At 52.1% G+C, this 14,698-nt stretch overlaps 2 long non-coding RNA genes across 8 annotated transcripts; both read right to left on the reverse strand.

The window, feature by feature from the left end:
* Positions 1 to 878: 878 nt before the first annotated feature.
* LOC127927400 (uncharacterized) lies at positions 879 to 4,987 on the reverse strand. 2 transcript variants are annotated; one of them, XR_008127291.1, is made up of 3 exons: positions 4,635 to 4,987; positions 3,597 to 3,689; positions 879 to 2,369 (listed from the first exon to the last, which is right to left on the reverse strand). It is a non-coding gene; the product is annotated as an uncharacterized LOC127927400 (long non-coding RNA). The 2 variants fall into 2 exon arrangements; XR_008127290.1 differs by having other exon boundaries at positions 879 to 2,431.
* A 5,741-nt stretch (positions 4,988 to 10,728) lies between these two features.
* LOC127927399 (uncharacterized) lies at positions 10,729 to 13,174 on the reverse strand. Of its 6 annotated transcripts, none has more exons than XR_008127289.1 (4): positions 12,671 to 13,174; positions 12,181 to 12,491; positions 11,352 to 11,686; positions 10,729 to 11,193 (listed from the first exon to the last, which is right to left on the reverse strand). It is a non-coding gene; the product is annotated as an uncharacterized LOC127927399 (long non-coding RNA). The 6 variants fall into 6 exon arrangements; XR_008127288.1 differs by having other exon boundaries at positions 10,729 to 10,977; positions 11,140 to 11,686; XR_008127287.1 differs by having other exon boundaries at positions 10,729 to 11,004; positions 11,140 to 11,686.
* Between the last annotated feature and the right edge of the window lie 1,524 nt (positions 13,175 to 14,698).

Below are 14,698 nucleotides of genomic sequence, written 5' to 3' on the forward strand. Positions count from 1 at the left end.
CCATAGAGGCAGACGAGGTCTCCTGGTAACAGTTACTGCAGCACTAACAAAGCTGTTGTAAGAGACGCCAAGCCGCACAGCTTGCCTCGCCTCGGCCACAGGGCACACTCCTCCTCTTTCACCTTCATCTCCCTCTCTCCCTGCCTTCCTCTGTCCCTCCTCTTTCACCTTCATCTCCCTCTCTCCCTGTCTTCCTCTGTCCCTCCTCTTTCACCTTCATCTCCCTCTCTCCCTGTCTTCCTCTGTCCCTCCTCTTTCACCTTCATCTCCCTCTCTCCCTGTCTTCCTCTGTCCCTCCTCTTTCACCTTCATCTCCCTCTCTCCCTGTCTTCCTCTGTCCCTCCTCTCCTTTCACCTTCATCTCCCTCTCTCCCTGTCTTCCTCTGTCCCTCCTCCCCTTCCACCTTCATCTCCTTCTCTCCCTGTCTTCCTCTGTCCCTCCTCTCCTTTCACCTTCATCTCCCTCTCTCCTCGTCTTCCTCTGTCCCTCCTCTCCTTTCACCTTCATCTCCCTCTCTCCTCGTCTTCCTCTGTCCCTCCTCCCTTTCTCCTCCCCTTTCACCTGCATCTTGAGTGAGGAGAGGCACTGAACCGACACACACAGTCTCTGGTGTTAATGACACTTCCATAATCTCCCCTTCCCTCCTCTCTCCTCTCTCCTATCTCCTCTCTCCTCTCTCCTCCCTCCTCCCTCCTCTCCTATCTCCTCTCTCCTCTCTCCTCCCTCCTCCCTCCTCTCCTATCTCTCTCTCCTCCCTCCTCCCTCCTCTCCTATCTCCTCTCTCCCTTCTCTCCTCCCTCCTCCCTCCTCTCCTATCTCCTCTCTCCTCTCTCCTCTCTCCTCCCTAGTCATTCCTCCCACCTCCCTCTTCCTCCCTCCCTTCTCCTCCCATCCCTCGGATGCTCCTACAAACCTGTTATCTCAGTCGAGGGGAGGGGGAGGCTTTATGTCGTGCTGCTTTAAAAACCCTTCTTCCTCTCTTCAACACAAACAGATAAGGTGTTTTGAGGCTGAGTTCCTCTCTAAGCACTTTGTGAAAACGGCTGATGTAAAAAGGGCTTTAGAAATACATGTGATTGATTGATCTAAAACAGATCGTAGAACAGATCTTAGAACAGATTTCAGAACAGATCTCAGAACAGATCTTAGAACAGATCGTAGAACAGATTTCAGAACAGATCTCAGATCTTAGAACAGATCGTAGAACAGATCATAGAACAGATCTCAGAACAGAACTTAGAACAGATCTTAGAACTTAGAACAGATCTTAGAACTTAGAACAGATCTTAGAACAGATCGTAGAACAGATCTCACAACAGATCTCAGAACAGATCTCACAACAGATCGTAGAACAGATCTTAGAACAGATCTCAGAACAGATCTTAGAACAGATCGTAGAACAGATCTTAGAACAGATTTCAGAACAGATCTTAGAACTTAGAACAGATCTTAGAACAGATCGTAGAACAGATTTCAGAACAGATCTTAGAACTTAGAACAGATCTTAGAACAGATCGTAGAACAGATCTCACAACAGATCTCAGAACAGATCTTAGAACTTAGAACAGATCTTAGAACTTAGAACAGATCTTAGAACAGATCGTAGAACAGATCATAGAACAGATCTCAGAACAGAACTTAGAACAGATCTTAGAACAGATCGTAGAACAGATCTCACAACAGATCTCAGAACAGAACTTAGAACAGATCTTAGAACTTAGAACAGATCTTAGAACAGATCTTAGAACAGATCGTAGAACAGATCTTAGAACAGATTTCAGAACAGATCATAGAACTTAGAACAGATCTTAGAACTTAGAACAGATCTCACAACAGATCTTAGAACAGATCGTAGAACAGATCATAGAACAGATCTCAGAACAGAACTTAGAACAGATCTTAGAACAGATCTTAGAACAGATCGTAGAACAGATCTTAGAACAGATCTTAGAACAGAACGTAGAACAGATCGTAGAACAGATCTTAGAACAGATCTTAGAACAGATCTTAGAACAGATCTTAGAACAGATCTTAGAACAGATCGTAGAACAGATCGTAGAACAGATCTTAGAACAGATCTTAGAACAGATCTTAGAACAGATCTTAGAACAGATCTTAGAACAGATCTTAGAACAGATCGTAGAACAGATCATATGGTAGTGCACTACTTTAGACCAGGGACCTATGGTAGTGCACTACTTTAGACCAGGGACCTATGGTAGTGCACTACTTTAGACCAGGGCCCTATGGTAGTGCACTACTTTAGACCAGGGCCCTATGGTAGTGCACTACTTTAGACCAGGGCCCTATGGTAGTGCACTACTTTAGACCAGGGCCCTATGGTAGTGCACTACTTTAGACCAGGGACCTATGGTAGTGCACTACTTTAGACCAGGGCCCTATGGTAGTGCACTACTTTAGACCAGGGACCTATGGTAGTGCACTACTTTAGACCAGGGACCTATGGTAGTGCACTACTTTAGACCAGGGACCTATGGTAGTGCACTACTTTAGACCAGGGACCTATGGTAGTGCACTACTTTAGACCAGGGACCTATGGTAGTGCACTACTTTAGACCAGGGACCTATGGTAGTGCACTACTTTAGACCAGGGACCTATGGTAGTGCACTACTTTAGACCAGGGACCTATGGTAGTGCACTACTTTAGACCAGGGACCTATGGTAGTGCACTACTTTAGACCAGGGACCTATGGTAGTGCACTACTTTAGACCAGGGACCTATGGTAGTGCACTACTTTAGACCAGGGACCTATGGTAGTGCACTACTTTAGACCAGGGACCTATGGTAGTGCACTACTTTAGACCAGGGACCTATGGTAGTGCACTACTTTAGACCAGGGACCTATGGTAGGGCACTACTTTAGACCAGGGACCTATGGTAGTGCACTACTTTAGACCAGGGACCTATGGTAGTGCACTACTTTAGACCAGGGACCTATGGTAGTGCACTACTTTAGACCAGGGCCCTATGGTAGTGCACTACTTTAGACCAGGGACCTATGGTAGTGCACTACTTTAGACCAGGGACCTATGGTAGTGCACTACTTTAGACCAGGGACCTATGGTAGTGCACTACTTTAGACCAGGGCACTATGGTAGTGCACTACTTTAGACCAGGGCACTATGGTAGTGCACTACTTTAGACCAGGGCCCTATGGTAGTGCACTACTTTAGACCAGGGCCCTATGGTAGTGCACTACTTTAGACCAGGGACCTATGGTAGTGCACTACTTTAGACCAGGGACCTATGGTAGTGCACTACTTTAGACCAGGGACCTATGGTAGTGCACTACTTTAGACCAGGGCCCTATGGTAGTGCACTACTTTAGACCAGGGACCTATGGTAGTGCACTACTTTAGACCAGGGACCTATGGTAGTGCACTACTTTAGACCAGGGACCTATGGTGGTAGACCACTAGTGCACTACTTTAGACCAGGGACCTATGGTAGTGCACTACTTTAGACCAGGGACCTATGGTAGTGCACTACTTTAGACCAGGGACCTATGGTAGTGCACTACTTTAGACCAGGGACCTATGGTAGTGCACTACTTTAGACTTTAGACCAGGGACCTATGGTAGTGCACTACTTTAGACCAGGGACCTATGGTAGTGCACTACTTTAGACCAGGGCCCTATGGTAGTGCACTACTTTAGACCAGGGACCTATGGTAGTGCACTACTTTAGACCAGGGACCTATGGTAGTGCACTACTTTAGACCAGGGACCTATGGTAGTGCACTACTTTAGACCAGGGACCTATGGTAGTGCACTACTTTAGACCAGGGACCTATGGTAGTGCACTACTTTAGACCAGGGACCTATGGTAGTGCACTACTTTAGACCAGGGACCTATGGTAGTGCACTACTTTAGACCAGGGACCTATGGTAGTGCACTACTTTAGACCAGGGACCTATGGTAGTGCACTACTTTAGACCAGGGACCTATGGTAGTGCACTACTTTAGACCAGGGCCCTATGGTAGTGCACTACTTTAGACCAGGGACCTATGGTAGTGCACTACTTTAGACCAGGGACCTATGGTAGTGCACTACTTTAGACCAGGCACTACTTTAGACCAGGGCCCTATGGTAGTGCACTACTTTAGACCAGGGACCTATGGTAGTGCACTACTTTAGACCAGGGACCTATGGTAGTGCACTACTTTAGACCAGGGCCCTATGGTAGTGCACTACTTTAGACCAGGGACCTATGGTAGTGCACTACTTTAGACCAGGGACCTATGGTAGTGCACTACTTTAGACCAGGGCCCTATGGTAGTGCACTACTTTAGACCAGGGACCTATGGTAGTGCACTACTTTAGACCAGGGACCAGGGCCCTATGGTAGTGCACTACTTTAGACCAGGGACCTATGGTAGTGCACTACTTTAGACCAGGGCCCTATGGTAGTGCACTACTTTAGACCAGGGCCCTATGGTAGTGCACTACTTTAGTGACTACAGACCAGGGCCCTATGGTAGTGCACTACTTTAGACCAGGGACCTATGGTAGTGCACTACTTTAGACCAGGGCCCTATGGTAGTGCACTACTTTAGACCAGGGGCCCTATGGGCACTACTATGGTAGTGCACTACTTTAGACCAGGGACCTATGGTAGTGCACTACTTTAGACCAGGGCCCTATGGTAGTGCACTACTTTAGACCAGGGACCTATGGTAGTGCACTACTTTAGACCAGGGACCTATGGTAGTGCACTACTTTAGACCAGGGCACTATGGTAGTGCACTACTTTAGACCAGGGACCTATGGTAGTGCACTACTTTAGACCAGGGCCCTATGGTAGTGCACTACTTTAGACCAGGGACCTATGGTAGTGCACTACTTTAGACCAGGGACCTATGGTAGTGCACTACTTTAGACCAGGGACCTATGGTAGTGCACTACTTTAGACCAGGGACCTATGGTAGTGCACTACTTTAGACCAGGGACCTATGGTAGTGCACTAGACCAGGGACCTATGGTAGTGCACTACTTTAGACCAGGACACTATGGTAGTGCACTACTTTAGACCAGGGACCTATGGTAGTGCACTACTTTAGACCAGGGACCTATGGTAGTGCACTACTTTAGACCAGGGACCTATGGTAGTGCACTACTTTAGACCAGGGACCTATGGTAGTGCACTACTTTAGACCAGGGCCCTATGGTAGTGCACTACTTTAGACCAGGGACCTATGGTAGTGCACTACTTTAGACCAGGGACCTATGGTAGTGCACTACTTTAGACCAGGGCACTATGGTAGTGCACTACTTTAGACCAGGACCCTATGGTAGTGCACTACTTTAGACCAGGGCACTATGGTAGTGCACTACTTTAGACCAGGGCCATATGGTAGTGCACTACTTTAGACCAGGGCCATATGGTAGTGCACTACTTTAGACAAGAGCCCTATGGTAGTGCACTACTTTTGACCAGGGCCATAAGGTAGTGCATTACTTTAGACAAGAGCCCTATGGTAGTGCACTACTTTTGACCAGGGCCATAAGGTAGTGCATTACTTTAGACCAGAGCCCTATGGTAGTGCACTACTTTTGACAAGAGCCCTATGGTAGTGCACTACTTTAGACCAGAGCCCTATGGTAGTGCACTACTTTAGACCAGGGACCTATAGTAGTGCACTACTTTAGACCAGGGCCATATGGTAGTGCACTACTTTAGACAAGAGCCCTATGGTAGTGCACTACTTTTGACCAGGGCCATAAGGTAGTGCATTACTTTAGACAAGAGCCCTATGGTAGTGCACTACTTTTGACCAGGGCCATAAGGTAGTGCATTACTTTAGACCAGAGCCCTATGGTAGTGCACTACTTTTGACAAGAGCCCTATGGTAGTGCACTACTTTAGACCAGAGCCCTATGGTAGTGCACTACTTTAGACCAGGGACCTATAGTAGTGCATTACTTTAGACCAGGGATCCATGTCCTATCCTATGTCCTGGTCGTGTCCTATCCTATGTCCTGGTCGTGTCCTAGCCGTGTCCTAGCCGTGTCCTGGTCGTGTCCTAGCCGTGTCCTAGCCGTGTCCTGGTCGTGTCCTAGCCATGTCCTATCCCATGTCCTGGTCGTGTCCTGGTCGTGTCCTGGTCGTGTCCTAGCCGTGTCCTAGCCGTGTCCTGGTCGTGTCCTGGTCGTGTCCTAGCCGTGTCCTGGTCGTGTCCTATCCATGTCCTATCCTATGTCCTGGTCGTGTCCTGGTCGTGTCCTGGTCGTGTCCTAGCGTTGACCTGGTCGTGTCCTATCCCGTATCCTGGTCGTGTCCTGGCCGTGTCCTGGTCGTGTCCTGGCCATGTCCTATCCTATGTCCTGGTTGTGTCCTGGTCGTGTCCTAGCCGTGACCTGGTCGTGTCCTGGTCGTGTCCTGGCCATGTCCTATCCTATGTCCTATCCTATGTCCTGGTCGTGTCCTATCCATGTCCTATCCTATGTCCTGGTCGTGTCCTGGTCGTGTCCTAGCCGTGACCTGGTCGTGTCCTGGTCGTGTCCTAGCCGTGACCTGGTCGTGTCCTGGTCGTGTCCTGGCCATGTCCTATCCTATGTCCTATCCTATGTCCTGGTCGTGTCCTATCCATGTCCTATCCTATGTCCTGGTCGTGTCCTGGTCGTGTCCTAGCCGTGACCTGGTCGTGTCCTGGTCGTGTCCTAGCCGTGTCCTAGCCGTGTCATGGTCGTGTCCTGGTCGTGTCCTAGCCGTGACCTGGTCGTGTCCTGGTGGTGTCCTAGCCGTGTCCTAGCCGTGTCCTGGTCGTGTCCTGGTCGTGTCCTAGCCGTGACCTGGTCGTGTCCTGGTCATGTCCTAGCCGTGTCCTAGCCGTGTCCTGGTCGTGTCCTATCCCGTGACCTGGTCGTGTCCTGGTCGTGTCCTAGCCGTGTCCTAGCCGTGACCTGGTCGTGTCCTATCCCGTGTCCTGGTCATGTCCTGGACGTGTCCTATCCCGTGTCCTGGTCGTGTCCTATCCCGTGTCCTGGTCGTGTCCTATCCCGTGTCCTGGTCGTGTCCTATCCCGTGTCCTGGCCGTGTCCTGGCCGTGTCCTATCCCGTGTCCTGGCAATGTCCTGGCCGTGTCCTATCCCGTGTCCTATCCCGTGTCCTCGTCGTGTCCTACCCCGTGTCCTGGCCGTGTCCTACCCCGTGTCCTGGCCGTGTCCTATCCCGTGTCCTGGCCATGTCCTGGCCGTGTCCTATCCCGTGTCCTGGTCGTGTCCTATCCCGTGTCCTGGCCATGTCCTATCCCGTGTCCTGGTCGTGTCCTACCCCGTGTCCTGGCCGTGTCCTACCCCGTGTCCTGGCCGTGTCCTATCCCGTGTCCTGGCTGTGTCCTGGCCGTGTCCTACCCTGTGTCCTGGCCGTGTCCTACCCCGTGTCCTGGCCGTGTCCTACCCCGTGTCCTGGCCGTGTCCTATCCTGTGTCCTGGTCGTGTCCTATCCCGTGTCCTATCCCGTGTCCTGGTCATGTCCTGGTCATGTCCTATCCCGTGTCCTGGCCGTGTCCTAATCCGTGTCCTGGTCGTATCCTGACCGTGTCCTATCCCGTGTCCTGGCCGTGTCCTATCCCGTGTCCTGACCGTGTCCTATCCCGTGTCCTATCCCGTGTCTTGACCGTGTCTTGCAGGTACGTAGGTATGTATTTCCTGTAACTAACACCACCTGGCCGTGTCCTATCCCTTGTCCTGACCGTGTCCTGGTCATGTCCTATTCCGTGTCCTGGTCATGTCCTATCCCGTGTCCTGGCCGTGTCCTGGTCATGTCCTATCCCGTGTCCTGGTCGTGTCCTGGTCATGTCCTATCCCGTGTCCTGATCATGTCCTATCCCGTGTCCTGGCCGTGTCCTGGCCGTGTCCTGGCCGTGTCCTGGTCATGTCCTATCCCGTGTCCTGGCAGTGTCCTGGTCATGTCCTATCCCGTGTCCTGGTCGTGTCCTGGTCATGTCCTATCCCGTGTCCTGGTCGTGTCCTGGCCGTGTCCTATCCCGTGTCCTGGACGTGTCCTGGCCATGTCCTGGTCATGTCCTATCCCGTGTCCTTGCCGTGTCCTGGTCATGTCCTATCCCGTGTCCTGGCCGTGTCCTGGCCGTGTCCTGGCCGTGTCCTGGCCGTGTCCTGGCTGTGTCCTGGCCGTGTCCTGGCCGTGTCCTGGCCGTGTCCTGACTGTGTCCTGGTCGTGTCCTGGTCATGTCCTATCCCGTGTCCTGTCCGTGTCCTGGTCATGTCCTATCCCGTGTCCTGGCCGTGTCCTGGCCGTCTCCTGGCCGTGTCCTGGCCGTGTCCTGCAGGTATGTAGGTGTTTATTTCTTGTAACTAACACCACCTGGCCGTGTCCTGGCCGTGTCCTGGTCATGTCCTATCCCGTGTCCTGGCCGTGTCCTGGCCGTGTCCTGGCCGTGTCCTGGCCGTGTCCTGGCCGTGTCCTGACCGTGTCCTGCAGGTATGTAGGTGTTTATTTCTTGTAACTAACACTACCTGGCCGTGAACAGTGATTATATAAAGAGAATGTACTATTGTGGTGTGTGTGTGTGTGTGTGTGGATATTTATGTTATATTTCTGGAAGCAGGTTTCTCTGTATCTCTCTCCTTGGGACTCGGGGACACTGGACCTCCTCCAAGCACATGAGGGAAGGAGAGAGTCAACAGCCCAGAGCTCAGCCGACTGACGGAGCAGAGAAGGAGAGAGTCAACAGCCCAGAGCCCAGCTGACTGACGGAGCAGGAAGGAGAGAAGGAGGGAGTCAACAGCCCAGAGCCCAGCCGACTGACGGAGCAGGAAGGAGAGAAGGAGGGAGTCAACAGCCCAGAGCCCAGCCGACTGACGGAGCAGGAAGGAGAGAAGGAGGGAGTCAACAGCCCAGAGCCCAGCTGACTGATGGAGCAGGGAAGGAGAGAAGGAGGGAGTCAACAGCCCAGAGCCCAGCTGACTGACGGAGCAGGAAGGAGAGAAGGAGGCAGTCAACAGCCCAGAGCCCAGCTGACTGATGGAGCAGGAAGGAGAGAAGGAGGGAGTCAACAGCCCAGAGCCCAGACGACTGACGGAGCAGGGAAGGAGAGAGTCAACAGCCCAGAGCCCAGCTGACTGATGGAGCAGGAAGGAGAGAAGGAGGGAGTCAACAGCCCAGAGCCCAGCTGACTGACGGAGCAGAGAAGGAGAGAAGGAGGGAGTCAACAGCCCAGAGCTCAGCCGACTGACGGAGCAGGGAAGGAGGGAGTCAACAGCCCAGAGCCCAGCTGACTGACGGAGCAGGAAGGAGAGAAGGAGGGAGTCAACAGCCCAGAGCTCAGCTGACTGACGGAGCAGGGAAGGAGAGAGTCAACAGCCCAGAGCCCAGCTGACTGACGGAGCAGGAAGGAGAGAAGGAGGGAGTCAACAGCCCAGACGACTGACGGAGCAGGAAGGAGAGAAGGAGGGAGTCAACAGCCCAGAGCTCAGCCGACTGACGGAGCAGGAAGGAGAGAAGGAGGGAGTCAACAGCCCAGACGACTGACGGAGCAGGAAGGAGAGAAGGAGGGAGTCAACAGCCCAGAGCTCAGCCGACTGACGGAGCAGGAAGGAGAGAAGGAGGGAGTCAACAGCCCAGAGCCCAGCTGACTGACGGAGCAGAGAAGGAGAGAGTCAACAGCCCAGAGCCCAGCTGACTGACGGAGCAGAGAAGGAGGGAGTCAACAGCCCAGAGCCCAGCTGACTGATGGAGCAGGGAAGGAGAGAGTCAACAGCCCAGAGCCCAGCTGACTGACGGAGCAGGAAGGAGAGAAGGAGGGAGTCAACAGCCCAGAGCCCAGCTGACTGACGGAGCAGAGAAGGAGAGAGTCAACAGCCCAGAGCCCAGCTGACTGACGGAGCAGAGAAGGAGGGAGTCAACAGCCCAGAGCCCAGCTGACTGATGGAGCAGAGAAGGAGAGAGTCAACAGCCCAGAGCCCAGCTGACTGATGGAGCAGAGAAGGAGAGAGTCAACAGCCCAGAGCCCAGCTGACTGACGGAGCAGAGAAGGAGAGAGTCAACAGCCCAGAGCCCAGCTGACTGACGGAGCAGAGAAGGAGGGAGTCAACAGCCCAGAGCCCAGCTGACTGATGGAGCAGAGAAGGAGAGAGTCAACAGCCCAGAGCCCAGCTGACTGACGGAGCAGAGAAGGAGAGAGTCAACAGCCCAGAGCCCAGCTGACTGACGGAGCAGAGAAGGAGGGAGTCAACAGCCCAGAGCCCAGCTGACTGATGGAGCAGGAAGGAGAGAAGGAGGGAGTCAACAGCCCAGAGCCCAGCCGACTGACGGAGCAGGAAGGAGAGAAGGAGGGAGTCAACAGCCCAGAGCCCAGCTGACTGACGGAGCAGGAAGGAGAGAAGGAGGGAGTCAACAGCCCAGAGCCCAGCTGACTGATGGAGCAGGAAGGAGAGAAGGAGGGAGTCAACAGCCCAGAGCCCAGCTGACTGACGGAGCAGAGAAGGAGAGAGTCAACTTCTCTGCTCCGTCAGTCAGCTGGGCTCTGGGCTGTTGACTCCCTCCTTCTCTCCTTCCTGCTCCGTCAGTCGGCTGAGCTCTGGGCTGTTGACTCCCTCCTTCTCTCCTTCCTGCTCCGTCAGTCGTCTGGGCTGTTGACTCCCTCCTTCTCTCCTTCCTGCTCCGTCAGTCGGCTGAGCTCTGGGCTGTTGACTCCCTCCTTCTCTTCTTCCTGCTCCATCAGTCAGCTTGACTCTCCAGGTAGATCTACTACAGCTGAAACTAGAATGATTCACACCAGGCCTGTCCTTAGAGTGATTCACCAGGCCTGTCCTTAGAGTGATTCACCCCAGACCTGTCCTTATAGTGATTCACCCCAGCCCCGTCCTTAGAGTGATTCACCAGCCCTGTCCTTAGAGTGATTCACCAGCCCTGTCCTTAGAGTGATTCACCCCAGTCCTGTCCATAGAGTGATTCACCCCAGCCCTGTCCTTAGAGTGATTCACCAGCCCTGTCCTTAGAGTGATTCACCCCAGTCCTGTCCATAGAGTGATTCACCCCAGTCCTGTCCATAGAGTGATTCACCCCAGGCCTGTCCTTAGAGTGATTCACCCCAGTCCTGTCCTTAGAGTGATTCACCCCAGTCCTGTCCTTAGAGTGATTCACCCCAGACCTGTCCTTAGAGTGATTCACCCCAGACCTGTCCTTAGAGTGATTCACCCCAGACCTGTCCTTAGAGTGATTCACCCCAGCCCCGTCCTTAGAGTGATTCACCAGACCTGTCCTTAGAGTGATTCACCAGGCCTGTCCATAGAGTGATTCACCCCAGTCCTGTCCATAGAGTGATTCACCCCAGTCCTGTCCTTAGAGTGATTCACCCCAGACCTGTCCTTAGAGTGATTCACCCCAGACCTGTCCTTAGAGTGATTCACCCCAGCCCCGTCCTTAGAGTGATTCACCCCAGCCCCGTCCTTAGAGTGATTCACCCCAGCCCCGTCCTTAGAGTGATTCACCAGCCCTGTCCTTAGAGTGATTCACCAGGCCTGTCCTTAGAGTGATTCACCACAGCCCCGTCCTTAGAGTGATTCACCCCAGACCTTCAGACCAAATGAGGAACCATCCCACACCCCTCAGACCAAAGGAGGAACCATCCCACACCCTTCAGACCAAATGAGGAACCATCCCACACCCCTCAGACCAAAGGAGGAACCATCCCACACCTCTCAGACCAGAGGAGGAACCATCCCACACCCCTCAGACCAAAGGAGGAACCATCCCACACCCCTCAGACCAAAGGAGGAACCATCCCACACCCCTCAGACCAAAGGAGGAACCATCCCACACCCTCAGACCAAAGGAGGAACCATCCCACACCCCTCAGACCAAAGGAGGAACCATCCCACACCCCTCAGACCAAAGGAGGAACCATCCCACACCCCTCAGACCAAAGGAGGAACCATCCCACACCCTTCAGACCAAAGGATGAACCATCCCACACCCCTCAGACCAAAGGAGGAACCATCCCACACCCCTCAGACCAAAGGAGGAACCATCCCACACCCCTCAGACCAAAGGAGGAACCATCCCACACCCTCAGACCAAAGGAGGAACCATCCCACACCCCTCAGACCAAAGGAGGAACCATCCCACACCCCTCAGACCAAAGGATGAACCATCCCACACCCCTCAGACCAAAGGATGAACCATCCCACACCCCTCAGACCAAAGGAGGAACCATCCCACACCCCTCAGACCAAAGGAGGAACCATCCCACACCCTTCAGACCAAAGGAGGAACCATCCCACACCCCTCAGACCAAAGGAGGAACCATCCCACACCCCTCAGACCAAAGGATGAACCATCCCACACCCTTCAGACCAAAGGAGGAACCATCCCACACCCCTCAGACCAAAGGAGGAACCATCCCACACCCTTCAGACCAAAGGAGGAACCATCCCACACCCCTCAGACCAAAGGAGGAACCATCCCACACCCCTCAGACCAAAGGAGGAACCATCCCACACCCTTCAGACCAAATGATGAACCACACCCCTCAGACCAAATGAGGAACCATCCCACACCCCTCAGACCAAAGGAGGAACCATCCCACACCCTTCAGACCAAAGGAGGAATCATCCCACACCCCTCAGACCAAAGGAGGAACCATCCCACACCCTCAGACCAAAGGAGGAACCATCCCACACCCTCAGACCAAAGGAGGAACCATCCCACACCCCTCAGACCAAAGGAGGAACCATCCCACACCCCTCAGACCAAAGGAGGAACCATCCCACACCCCTCAGACCAAAGGAGGAACCATCCCACACCCCTCAGACCCCACGCTGGTCCGGTTTGAGCCCACTGGACCCGCAGCCACCACACACAGGTGTGTGTTGACCCGGCTGGTTCACCGCCCACACACACGCACGCACGCACGCACGCACGCACGCACACACACACACACACACACACACACACACACACACACACACACACACACACACACACACACACACACACACACACACACACACACACACACACACACACACACACACACGCACACACACACACACACACATGGCCTGGCTAATCGGTCCTTGTTAATCTCTGTTAGTGTTTCTCGTGGTGAGCGGTTGGGTGTTGCGTAACAACATTCCCAGCGCTCACCTCCTCGTCTTCCATTGGAACGGCCGTTCCCTTTTGGAACCCCCTGCGTGACAACATTCCCAGCGCTCACCTCCTCGTCTTCCATTGGAACGGCCGTTCCCTTTTGGAACCCCTGCGTGACAACATTCCCAGCGCTCACCTCCTCGTCTTCCATTGGAACGGCCGTTCCCTTTTGGAACCCCCTGCGTGACAACATTCCCAGCGCTCACCTCCTCGTCTTCCATTGGAACGGCCGTTCCCTTTTGGACCCCCCCCCTCCCCCCCTGTGTCCGATAATGTGTCCCAGGAAAAGTAGGTTGCAACCGAACACCGTCCCCATCAGCTCATTTACGCTGAAGCCTCCATTGAAGCTCTGGTTTCCTGAGGGATCCATAAGAAATGGGTCAACAGCAAGGGGTTGAGCCCTATTGGTCAACACAGTGCATTCTGGTAAGTATTCAGACCCCTTGATTCCCCCCACATTTTTTAAAAGTTACAGCCTTATTCTCAAAGGCCTTAAATATTTGTTTTCTCATCAATCTACACATAATGACAAAGCAAAAAAACAGTTAAAAAAAATAAATGTTTGCAAAATAAAAAACTGAAATACCTTAAAATACCTTATTTACATAAGTATTCAGACCCCACCTTATTTACATAAGTATTCAGACCCCACCTTATTTACATAAGTATTCAGACCCCACCTCATTTACATAAGTATTCAGACCCCACCTCATTTACATAAGTATTCAGACCCCACCTTATTTACATAAGTATTCAGACCCCACCTTATTTACATACGTACTCAGACCCCACCTTATTTACATACGTACTCAGACCCCACCTTATTTACATACGTACTCAGACCCCACCTTATTTACATACGTACTCAGACCCCACCTTATTTACATACGTACTCAGACCCCACCTTATTTACATAAGTATTCAGACCCCACCTTATTTACATAAGTATTCAGACCCCCACCTTATTTACATAAGTATTCAGACCCCACCTTATTTACATAAGTATTCAGACCCCACCTTATTTACATACGTACTCAGACCCCACCTTATTTACATACGTACTCAGACCCCACCTTATTTACATACGTACTCAGACCCCACCTTATTTACATAAGTATTCAGACCCCACCTTATTTACATAAGTATTCAGACCCCCACCTTATTTACATACGTACTCAGACCCCACCTTATTTACATACGTACTCAGACCCCACCTTATTTACATAAGTATTCAGACCCCACCTTATTTACATAAGTATTCAGACCCCACCTTATTTACATAAGTATTCAGACCCCACCTTATTTACATAAGTATTCAGACCCCACCTTATTTACATATGTATTCAGACCCCACCTTATTTACATAAGTATTCAGACCCCACCTTATTTACATAAGTATTCAGACCCCACCTTATTTACATAAGTATTCAGACCCCACCTTATTTACATAAGTATTCAGACCCCACCTTATTTACATACGTACTCAGACCCCACCTTATTTACATAAGTATTCAGACCCCACCTTATTTACATAAGTATTCAGACCCCACATTATTTAC

This window comes from Oncorhynchus keta, unplaced genomic scaffold (genome assembly GCF_023373465.1).
Source record: "Oncorhynchus keta strain PuntledgeMale-10-30-2019 unplaced genomic scaffold, Oket_V2 Un_scaffold_13882_pilon_pilon, whole genome shotgun sequence".
In the NCBI taxonomy this organism is placed as follows: Eukaryota; Metazoa; Chordata; class Actinopteri; order Salmoniformes; family Salmonidae; genus Oncorhynchus; species Oncorhynchus keta.